Source organism: Salvelinus namaycush, chromosome 4, assembly GCF_016432855.1.
Source record: "Salvelinus namaycush isolate Seneca chromosome 4, SaNama_1.0, whole genome shotgun sequence".
Classification (NCBI taxonomy): domain Eukaryota; kingdom Metazoa; phylum Chordata; class Actinopteri; order Salmoniformes; family Salmonidae; genus Salvelinus; species Salvelinus namaycush.
Window position 1 is genome coordinate 78,244,146 of NC_052310.1, and position 12,747 is coordinate 78,256,892.

Here is a 12,747-nt window from a genome sequence, read left to right on the forward strand (position 1 = left end):
AGGTTTATCACAGCAGAGTGTAACTCGTGCAAACAGAGTATAGTAATGTGAAACGTGTGTGTTTCATATGGTAACAAAGTGTGGTTTTTAAAAAGAAGTGTATAGTTTTTACAAGAGTGTTTAATTTTGCAAAGGATCTGTAGTGTTTTGCTAATTGGGTGTGTGGTTGTGCTAATTGTGTGTAGTGTTTTGAAAACACGGGCCCTGTTTTGAAAATCGTGCTTAAGCAATCAAAAAAAACTGTAAAGCTGCTTTGATATCAATGCTCCACACAGCCGTGAAGGCCATATGTGACGCAAGGGCGCCATCTAGAGGTAAAACAGGAGAGAGAGAGAGAGAGAGAGAGAGAGAGAGAGAGAGAGAGAGAGAGAGAGAGAGAGAGAGAGAGAGAGAGAGAGAGAGAGAGAGAGAGAGAGAGAGAGAGAGAGAGAGATGGCTTCCTCAGGCTGTGACCAGGCTTTAGACATAGTTTCAGGCTTTTATTTTGAAAAATGAGCGAGATTTTTCAAAAGTAGTCAGGTGTCCTCTGAATAGTTCCTGCGTGCGAGAGTGGAGCTCTCCATTTTCTTTTTCTCTCTTATTGAATAGGTTACGGTCCGGTTGAAATATTATCGACTATGTTTGTTATAAACAACCTGAGGATTGATTATAAAAAACATTTGACATGTTTCTACGACCATTACGGATACTTTTTGGAATTTTCGTCGAACGGAACGAGGCTTTGGTTTTCTGAACATAACGCGCAACCCAAAATGGGTTATCGAACAAAAAGAACATTTGTTGTGTAACTGGGAGTCTCGTGAGTGCAAACATCCGAAGATTATCACAGGTAAGCGATTCATTTTATTGCTTTTCTGACTTTTGTGACCAAGCTAATATAAGGCTAACTGTTCTAGCGTTGATTGATACACTCACAAAAGCTTAGATTGCTTTCGTTGCAAAGCATATTTTCAAAATCTGACACGATAGGTGGATTAACTATAAACAAAGCTGTGTTTTGGTATATTTCACTTGTGATTGCATGATTATAAATATTTTTAGTAATATTTTTGTATCTGATACGTTTGGGAATTGTCTTCTGCCTTTCAGCACCGGAACGAGGCTGTAGTTTTCTGAACATAACGCGCAACCCAAATGGCGTTTTTTTTGTTATAAAAGTAATATTTATCGAACAAAAATAACATTTATTGTGTAACTGGGAGTCTCGTGAGTGCAAACATCCGAAGATTATCAAAGGTAAGCGATTCATTTTATTGCTTTTCTGACTTTGGGGCTAGCTGTTCTAGCATTGATTGATACACTCATAAAAGCTTGGATTTCTTTCTCTGTAAAGCATATTTTCAAAATCTGACATGATAGGTGGATTAACAACAAGCTAAGCTGTGTTTTGGTATATTTCACTTGTGATTGCATGATTATAAATATTTTTATTAATATTTTGCGCCCTGCAATTCAGCAGTTGTTTAGGAAAATGATCCCGTAAAAGGGATCCGTAGCGCAGAGAAGTTAATGCAACCGCTGCGTCAGATTTCAAAAAAGCTTTACCGAAAAAGCACACCATGCAATAATCTGAGTACAGCGCTCAGAGCCCAAGCAAGCCATACAGATATCAGCCATGTTGTGGAGTCAACAAAGTCAGAAATAGCGTTATAAATATTCACTTACCTTTGATGATCTTCATCAGAATGCACTCCCAGGAATCCCAGTTCCACTATAAATGTTTGATTTGTTCGATAAAGTCCATCATTTATGTCCAAATACCTCCTTTTTGTTTGCGCGTTTAGTACACAATCCAAACTGACGACGCACGTGCAGGTCCAGGCGAAAGTTCAGACGAAAAGTCATATTACAGTTCGTAGAAACATGTCAAACGAAGTATAGAATCAATATTTAGGATGTTTTATCATAAATCTTCAATAATGTTCCAAACGGAGAATTCCTTTGTCTGTAGAATTGCAATGGAACGCAAGCTACCTCTCACGTGAATGCGCATGACCAGCTCATGCCACTCTGGCAGACCTCTGATTCAGCTCCCATTCCCCGCTCCTTCACAGTAGAAGCATCAAACAAGGTTCTAAAGACTGTTGACATCTAGTGGAAGCCTTAGGAAGTGCAATATGACCCCATTTCCAATGTATCTTGGATAGGCAAAGAGTTGAGAAACTACAAACCTCAGATTTCCCACTTCCTGGTTGGATTTGTTCCCAGGTTTTTGCCTGCCATATGAGTTATGTTATACTCACAGACATCATTCAAACAGTTTTAGAAACGTCAGAGTGTTTTCTATCCAAATCTACTAATTATATGCATATTATAGCTTTTAGGACTGAGTAGCAGGCAGGTTACTCTGGGCACCTTTTTATCCAAGCTACTCAATACTGCCCACCTGTCCCAAAGAAGTTAAAGTCTCCACCCACTAGGAGCGCCGCCTCTGGGTGAGCGGTTTCCTGTTTGCTTATTTCCTTATACAGCTGACTGAGTGCGGTCTTAGTGCCAGCGTCCGTCTGTGGTGGTAAATAAACAGCCACGAAAAGTATAGCTGAAAACGCTCTTGGCAAATAGTGTGGTCTGCAGTTTATCATGAGATACTCTACTTCAGGCGAGCAAAATTTTGAAACCTCCTTAGATTTCGTGCACCAGCTGTTGTTTACAAATGCACAGACCGCCCCCACCCCTTGTCTTACCGGAGTGTGCTGTTGTTTCTAGCCGGTGCAACGTATATCCATGTCATCATTCAGCCACGATTCCGTGAAACATAAGATTTTACCGTTTTTGATGTTCCGTTGGTAGGATATTCATGATCTTACCTCATCTAATTTATTGTCCAATGATTGCATGTTGGCGAGTAATATTGACGGTAACGGCAGCTTTCCCACTCGCCTTCTGCGGATCCTTACGAGGCACCCCGCTCTGTGTCCTCTGTACCTGCATCTCTTCCTCTGCCAATAACTGGGATGTTGGCCTCGTCGGGTGTTAAGAGAATATCCTGTGCGTCCTGATTGTTGAAGAAAAATCTTCATCTAATCCGAGGTGAGTGATCGCTGTCCTGGTATCCAGAAGCTCTTTTTTTACCATAAGATACTGTGGCAGAAACAATATGTACAAAAGAAGTTACAATAAATAGCACAATTGGTTGGGCGCCTGTAAAACTGCTGCCATTTCTTCCGGACCCATTTTATTAATGATGGACTGCTGTGATTGCAAACTTAAATACCACAGTGTACAATCACAGCTGCAAGTTTTGTGACCTGTTGCCACAAGAAAAGGTCACCAGTAAAGAACAAACATCATTGTAAATTCAACCTATATTTATGTTTAGTTATTTTCCCTGATGTACTTTAACTATTTTCACATCATTACAACACTGTATATAGACATTATGACATTTGAAATGTCTTTATTCTTTTGGAACTTTTGTGAGTGTAATGTTACTGTTAAGTTTTATTGTTCCTTTCACTTATATCATTATGTATTTCACTTGCTATAGCAATGTAAACATATGTTTCCCATGCCAGTAAAGCCCCTTAAATTGAATTGAGGGAGAGAGACAGAGAGAGAGAGCATCTTTGCCCAATCACCTCTGAAGAAGAGCAGACTGAACCACTCCAACCAATCAAATGCAGCCACTCTTATACACAACCAACCATAGCACTGCCTTTAATCACACTCCTCCTAAGTTACATCCAAAATAGGGCTCTGGTCAAAAGTAGTGCACTATATAGGGTAGGGATCATGGACTAAATTCAGCACCGGTCTGATGTTTTCAAGAACATAATTACGAATAATTTATAGACTTCAAATTGACCACAAGAAGCCCAAACATATATAATATTTGACTAAAACATAATCATTTCAAGCCTTGCTGACATTTGTATACGACCACGTGTCTCTCTATTATGCGTGGGAATACTTGGGAACAGATTTCTAAAATTAAAATCACTTAGAGTTGATTTCCGAGTGTTTTTTCAGTCTTTGATGACCAACAATGAATTTTAATTTGATTTGTATTATTGTAGAGTAATAGTGACGACATGAAAACTATGATTTAACACTTATGGAATAATGTAGTAACCAAAAAGGTGTTAAACAAATCAAAAAATATTTTAGATTTTAGATTCTTCAAAGTAGCCACCATTTGTCATGATGACAGCTTTGCACACTCTTTGCATTCTCTCAAACAGCTTCACCTGGAATGCTTTTTCAACAGTCTTGAAGGAGTTCCCACATATGCTGAGACCTTGTTGGCTGCTTTTCCTTCACTCTACAGTCCAACTCATCCTTAACTATCTCAATTGGGTTGAGGTCAGGTGATTGTAGAGGCCAGGTCATCTGATGCAGCACTCCATCACTCTCCTTCTTGGTCAAATAGCCCTTACACAGCCTGGAGGTGTGTTGGGTCATTGTCCTGTTGAAAAACAAATCATAGTCCTACTAAGCACAAACCAGATGGGATGGCGTATCGCTGCAGAATGCTGTGGTAGCCATGCTGGTTAAGTGTGCCTTGAATTCTAAATAAATCACAGACAGTGTCACCAGCAAAGCACACCCACACCATCACACCTCCTCCTCCATGCTTCACACACACAAATCTCAAATTTGGACACATCAGACCAAAGGACAGATTTCCATCAGACTAATGTCCATTGCATCTGTTTCTTGGCATAAGCAAGTCTCCTCTTCTTATTGGTGTCCTTTAGTAGAGGTTTCTTTGCAGCAATTCGACCATGAAGGCCTGATTTACGCAGTCTCCTCTGAACAGTTATTGTTGAGATGGGTCTGTTACTTAAACTCTGAAGCATTTATTTGGGCTGCAATTTCTGGGGCTGGTAACTCTAATGAACGTATCCTCTGCAGCAGAGGTAACTCTGGGTATCCTTTCCTGTGGCGGTCCTCATGAGAGCCAGTTTCATCTTAGTACTTGGTTTTTGCGACTGCACTTGAAGAAACTTTCAAAGTTTGTTACATTTTCCAGGTTGACTGACCTTCATGTCTTAAAGTAATGATGGATTGTCGTTTCCCTTTGATTATTTGAGCTGTTCTTGCCATAATATGGACTTGGTATTTTACCAAATGTTCTGTGTACTAACCCTACATTGTCACAACACAACTGATTGGCTTAAACACATTAAGAAGGAAAGAAAATCCACAAATTACCTTTTAAGAAGGCACACCTGTTAATGTACATGTATTCCAGTTGACTACCTCATGAAGCTGGTTGAGAGAATGCCAAGAGTGTGCAAAGCAGTCATCAAGGCAAAGGGTGGCTAATTGAAGAATCTAAAACATAAAATATATTTTGATTTGTTTAACACATTTTTGGTTACTACATGATTCCATATGTGTTATTCCATAGTTTTGATGACTTCATTATTATTCTACAATGTAGAAAATAGTCAAATTAAAGAAAATCCCTGGAATAAGTAGGTGTGTCCAAACTTTTGACTGGCACTGTATATACAGTTGAAGTTGGAAGTTTACATACACCTTAGCCAAATACATTTAAACTCAGTTTTTCACAATTCCTGACATTTAATCGAAGTTAAAATTCCCTGTTTTAGGTCAGTTAGGATTACCACTTTATTTTAAGAATGTGAAATGTCAAAATAATAGGAGGGAGAATGATTTCTTTCAGCTTTTATTTCTTTCATCACATTCCCAGTAGGTCACAAGTTTACATACACTCAAATAGTATTTGGTAGCATTGCGTTTAAATTGTTTAACTTGGGTCAAACATTTCGGGTAGCCTTACACAAGCTTCCCACAATAAGTGGGAAGAGCTGGTGACAGAGCTGGTGTAACTGACAGAGCTGGTGTAACTGAGTCAGGTTTGTAGGCCCTCCTTTCTCGCACACACTTTTTCAGTTCTGCCCACAAATTTTTTATAGGATTGAGGTCAGGGCTTTGTGATGGCCACTCCAATACCTTGACTTTGTTGTCCTAAAGCCATTTTGCCGCAACTTTGGTAGTATGCTTGGGGTCATTGCCCATTTGGAAGACCCGTTTGCGACCAAGCTTAAACTTCCTGATTGAGGTGTTGCTTCAATATATCCACATAATTTTACTTCCTCATGATGCCCTCTATTTTGTGAAGTGCACCAGTCCCTCCTGCAGCAAAGCACCCCCACAACATGATGCTGCCAACCCGTGCTTCACGGTTAGGATGGTGTTCTTTGCCTTGCAAGCCTCCCCCCTTTTTCCTCCAAACATAACGATTGTCATTATGGCCAAACAGTTCTATTTTTGTTCCATCAGACCAGAGGACATTTCTCCAAAAAGTACGATCTTTGTCCCCATGTGCAGTTGAAAACCATGGTCAGGCTTTTTTTATGGAGGTTTTGGAGCAGTGGCTTCTTCCTTGCTGAGCGACCATTCAGGTTATGTCGATATAGGACTTGTTTTAGTGTGGAAACAGATACTTTTGTACCTGTTTCCTCCAGCATCTTCACAAGGTCCATTGCTGTTGTTCTGGGATTGATTTGCACTTTTCACACCAAAGAGCATTCATCTCTAGGAGACAGAACGCGTCTCCTTCTTGACTGGTATGATGGCTGCGTTGTCCCATGGTGTTTACACTTGCGTACTATTGTTTGTACAGATGAACGTGGTACCTTCATGCGTTTGGAAATTGCTCCCAAGGATGAACCAGACTTGTGGAGGTCTGCAATTCTAAGGTCTTGGCTGATTTCTTTTGATTTTCTCATGATGTCAAGCAAAGAGGCACTGAGTTTGAAGGTAGGCCTTGAAATACATCCATATGTACACCTCCAATTCACTCAAATTATGTCAATTAACCTATCAGAAGCTTCTAAAGCCATTGCATGATTTTCTGGAATTTTCCAAGCTGTTTAAAGACACAGTCAACTTAGTGTATGTAAACTTCTGACCCATTGGAATTGTGATACAGTGAATTATAAGTGAAAAAATCTGTCTGTAAACAATTGTTGGAAAAATTACTTGTGTCATGCATAAAGTAGATGTCCTAACCGACCTGCCAAAACTATAGTTTGTTAACAAGAAATTTGTGGAGTGGTTGAAAAACAAGTTTTAATGACTCCAACCTAAGTGTATGCAAACATCCGACTTCAACTGTATAATGATTTTGCTGAGAAAACCTGGGGGGGCAAATAAAACCACCCCTGGGCCAAATTCAGCCCGTGGGATGCCCGTTGGTTGAACCCTGATGTATGGAATAGGGTGCCATTTTGGATGCAACCCTACTGTATGGCACAGTGGTTTCACTTTCACCTCACCCTGCTCTTGGTGGTTTCGCTTTTACCTCACCCTGTGTTACGTACACTTCTTTGAGGCGGGAACGCAATACCCCGCTACATCTCAACTCCCAGTGGAGTGAAAAAAGTATGTGATCGTAGGTGCGGGGAAGGACGACAGAGGCAGAGAAAAATACAGTTTACAGGAAATGTATTATTCCTAACACATGGCAATGTGGGGAAAAGGGGCTGGACGGAACCAAAGCAAAGAAAGTTAAAGTTAACTTCTCTGGGATATGTGGGACGGTAGCGTCCCACCTAACCAACAGCCAGTGAAATTGCAGGGCGCCAAATTCAAAACAACAGAAATCTCATATTTAAAATTCCTCAAACATACAAGTATTATACACCATTTTAAAGATAAACTTCTCGTTAATCCAGCCAAAGTGTCTGATTTCAAAAAGGATTTACGGCGAAAGCACACCTTGCGATTATGTTAGCTCAGTACATAGCCACAGAAAAACACAGCCATTTTTCCAGCCAAAGAGAGGAGTAACAAAAAGCAGAAATAGAGTTAAAATGAATCACTAACCTTTGATGATCTTCATCAGATGACACTCATAGGACTTCATGTTACACAATACATGTATGTTTTGTTCGGTAAAGTTGATATTTATATCCAAAAATCTGAGTTTAGGTGGGACGCTACTGTCTCACTTGGCCAAAAGCCAGAGAAAATGCAACGCGCCAAATTCAAGTAAAATACTATAAAAATCAAACTTTCATTAAATCACACATGAAAGATACCAAATTAAAGCTACATATGTTGTGAATCCAGCCAACATGTCTGATTTCAAATAGGCTTTTCGGCGAAAGCACACCAAACGATTATGTTAGGTCAGTACATAGCCACAGAAAAACACAGCCATTTTCCCAGCCAAAGATAGGAGTCACAAAAAGCAGAAATAGAGATAAGATTAATCACTAACCTTTGATGATCTTCATCAGATGACACTCATAGGACATCATGTTACACAATACATGTATGTTTTGTTCGATAATGTGCATATTTATATCCACAAATCTCGGTTTACATTGGCGCCATGTTCAGAAATGCCTCCAAAATATCCGGAGAAATTGCAGAGAGCCACGTCAAATAACAGAAATACTCATCATAAACTTTGATGAAAGATACATGTTTTACATAGAATTAAAGATACACTTGTTCTTAATGCAACCGCTGTGTCAGATTTCAAAAAAACTTTACGGAAAAAGCACACCATGCAATAATCTGAGACGGCGCTCAGATATAACAACATTTCTCCGCCATGTTGGAGTCAACAGAAATACGAAATTACATCATAAATATTCCGTTACCTTTGATGATCTTCATCAGAATTCACTCCCAGGAATCCTAGTTCCACAATAAATCGCTGTTTTGTTCGATAATGTCCATTACTTATCTCCAAGTAGCTAGCACGTTTAGTACACATGTCCAAACGCTCGTGCAGATGCAGGCGAACTCGGACGAAAACTTCAAAAAGTTATATTACAGGTCGAATAAACTGGTCAAACTAAGTAGAGAATCAATCTTCAGGATGTTTTTATCATAAACATTCAATAATGTTCCAACCGGAGAATTCCTTTGTGTCTACAGAAGTAATGGAACGCAAGGCGATATCATGTGGAATGCGCGTGACCAGGAACTGGCTCTCTGCCGGACCACTGACTGAAACACCTCCCATCCGGCCCCACATCACAGTAGAGGCTTCATTCAACGTTCTACAGACTGTTGACATCTAGTGGAAGGCGTAGGAAGTGCAAAGATGAATTGAAAATCGACCAGCCTCAGAATTCTCACTTCCTGTTTGGATTTTTTCTCAGGTTTTTGCCTGCCATATGAGTTCTGTTATACTCACAGACATCATTCAAACCGTTTTAGAAACTCGAGAGTGTTTTCTATCCAATCGTAATAATAATATGCATATATTAGCATCTGGGACAGAGTAGGAGGCAGTTCACTCTGGGCACGCTATTCATCCAAAGTGAAAATGCTGCCCCCTATCGTAGAAAAGTTTTAAGGAGTCCCCTCTCCTACCTTACTTTCCCACTTCTAACCTAAACTTTAGCACCAACTGGCGTGCTAACCAAAATACAGGGGCTTGTCCGCCCAGGTCTTACCTAGTGTGTATAGACATATTAAATACTACAGGTCATGTAAGCCCGCAGGCCTCTTGCCTATACACTCCCAAGGTGCGTTCCCCTTCCCTCTCTCTGAAGGAGCGGCAACAAAATAATATAAAAAAAACTTTCACTGACCGCCACAACAACCAACACAGGACATTAAAAACCTCTCCTTTCTGGCGAAGGAACAATGGCTTTTATCAAGCTGGAGAAGGTGTTGGTAATTGAAGAAACAGCTGTATCCCCTGACAAGAGGGAGGGGTCAGCGCTCCAATCAGCGATGGGGCCGACCAATCAGCTGCTTTATGAATCCCGGAAGCCATTTCCTGAAATAGACACACATACAAACCCACAACAACACAGAAACTGGGGAACGTAACACCCTGCTCTTGGTGGTTTCACTTTCACCTCACCCTGCTCTTGGTGGTTTCACTTTCACCTCACCCTGCTCTTGGTGGTTTCACTTTCACCTCACCCTGCTCTTGGTGGTTTCACTTTCACCTCACCCTGCTCTTGGTGGTTTCACTTTCACCTCACCCTGCTCTTGGTGGTTTCAATTCTAACTCACTCTGCTCTTGGCTCAATCAAGGGGGGAATAGTAATACCACAAAAACACAACATGTCCATCACCGACTGGTTAGCCAATCCGTGAATAACCAGCCAATCAGATTCTCTCTTATCTATTTGGCTTGGCTGGTTCTTATTCAGTTCCTTATCGTGATGGTGGTGTTACCCCCTCGTTGAGGTCAGATCCCCTTACTCCTGTGATCTTTATCTGAGGACAGTAGACAAGACATATCTGATTTCCACACACTGGGAAAACATTGGGGAACACTGAGCTTTACACGCACGCACCCACACAAGCATGTGCACGCACAAACACACACACAAACACACTCACTCCTAAGAAACAGGGGGAATGATGGAAACATTGCTCTGCTCTAACGAAGCTTGGCTGTTTGGCTTATTCAATTCCGAGATCAGAGTGCTTGAATCACTGTCATGCACCCCATAGTCTTATATTGAGATAAAATGCTCCAAATATATCCTAATGTAAAGCTGTGATCTCGTCAATGTGATGATGTCATTGCTGTGTTGTCAGTCCCTGGTGGTTTTGATTATGAATAGAGTACTGTGTCTCACAGCCTCCTTTTCAAGTTGACTAAGTTTGCTTTAAAAGCCATAGCCATAACTTTAACCTTAAAGCTAATCTTAAATGTCCACCTAGCAAATCATTGCTGAGTAACAATTAAGTACCTTACCGTAATTACTTTAAACTTTTTAGTGCAACGATTTTTAAAACTCAAAGTTGCTGGAGTTGGTGCTTCTAGGGCAATTCAGGCAGATGTTAAAGGGTCTTTTTACTGAAGAATGCATTTATTTCATATGATTGTGTTTAGCTTTTTGTGTATTGTGTAATTGTTGTGTATATAGATATGTTAAGTGTAATTGATGTGTAGACATGTATAGTGTAATTGATGTGTAGATACAGTTGAAGTCGGAAGTTTACATACACCATAGCCAAATACATTTCAACTCAGTTTTTCACAATTCCTGACATTTAATCCAAGTTAAAATTCCCTATCTTAGGTCAGTTAGGATCACCACTTTATTTTAATAATGTGAAATGTCAGAATAATTGTAGAGAGTGATTTATTTCAGGTTTTATTTATTTCATCACATTCCCAGTGGGTCATAAGTTTACATTCATTCAATTAGTATTTGGTAGCATTGCCTTTACATTTTTTTTTACTTCGGTCAAACGTTTCAGGAACCTTCCACAAGCTTCCCACAATAAGTTGGGGGAATTTTGGCCCATTCCTCCTGACAGAGCTGGTGTAACTGAGTCAGGTTTGTAGGCCTCCTTGCTCACACATGCCTTTTCAGTTCTGCCCACGCATTTTCTATAGGATTGAGGTCAGGGCTTTGTGACGACCACTCCAATACCTTGACATTGTTCTCCTTAAGCCATTTTGCCAGAACTTTGGAAGTATGCTTGGGGTCATTGCCCATTTGGAAGACCCATTTGCGACCAAGATTTAACTTCCTAACTGATGTCTTGAGATGTTGCTTGAATATATCAACATAATTTTCTTTCCTCATGATGCCATCTATTTTGTGAAGTGCACCAGTCTCTCCTGCAGCAAAGCACCCTCACAACATGATGCTGCCACCCCCGTGCATCACGGTTGGGATGGTGTTCTTCGGCTTGCAAGCTTCCCCCTTTTTCCTCCAAACATAACGATGGTCATTATGGCCAAAAAGTTATATTTTTGTTTCATCAGACCAGAGGACATTTCTCCAAAAAGTACAATCTTTGTCCCCATGTGCAGTTGCAAACCGTAGTCTGGCTTTTTTATGGCAGTTATGGAGCAGTGGCTTCTTCCTTGCTGGGCGGCCTTTCAGGTTATGTCGATATAAGACTCGTTTTCCTGTGGATATAGATACTTTTGTACCTGTTTCCTCAAGCATCTTCACAAGGTCCTTTGCTATTGTTCTGGGATTGATTTGCACTTTTCGCACCAAAGGGCCTTCATCTCTAGGAGACAGAACGAGTCTCCTTCCTGAGCGGTATGAAGGCTGTGTGGTCCCATGGTGTTCGTACTTGTGTACTATTGTTTGTACAGATGAAGGTGGTACCTTCAGGCATTTGGAAATTGCTCCCAAAGATGAACCAGACTCGTGGAGGTCTTGGCTGATTTCTTTTGATTTTCCCATGATATCAAGTAAAGAGGCACTGAGTTTGAAGGTAGGCCTAGAAATACATCCACAGGTACACCTCCAATTGACTCAAATGATGTCTATCAGAAGCTTCTAAAGCCATGACATCATTTTCTGGAATTTTCCAAGCTGTTTAAAGGCACAGTCAATTTAGTGTATGTAAACTTCTGACCCACTGGAATTGTGATACAGTGAATTATAAGTGAAATAATCTGTCTCTAATTGCTGGAAAAATGACTTGTGTCATGCACAAATTAGATGTCCTAACCGACTTGCCAAAACTATAGTTTGCTAACAAGAAATTTGTGGAGTGGTTGAAAAACGAGTTTTAATGACTCCAACCTAAGTGTATGTAGACTTCCGACTTCAACTGTAAGACCTCTGTATTGTCTTGTATGGTTGAGCTCTCAGTCCCGTCTTGTATGGTTGAGCTCTCAGTCCCACTCTCCGGAGTGTGTGACCGACCAGCTTCATTATTGCAATTCTTAATCAATAATAAAGATAGATTTTTTGAATAACAAAGTCTATCTCACTTAATAAAGATTTTTCCACGACAACCTGTACTCAGAGCATGCATGGACCAACTGGAAAGTGTCTTCACTGACATTTTCAACCTCTCCCTGACCGAGTTTGT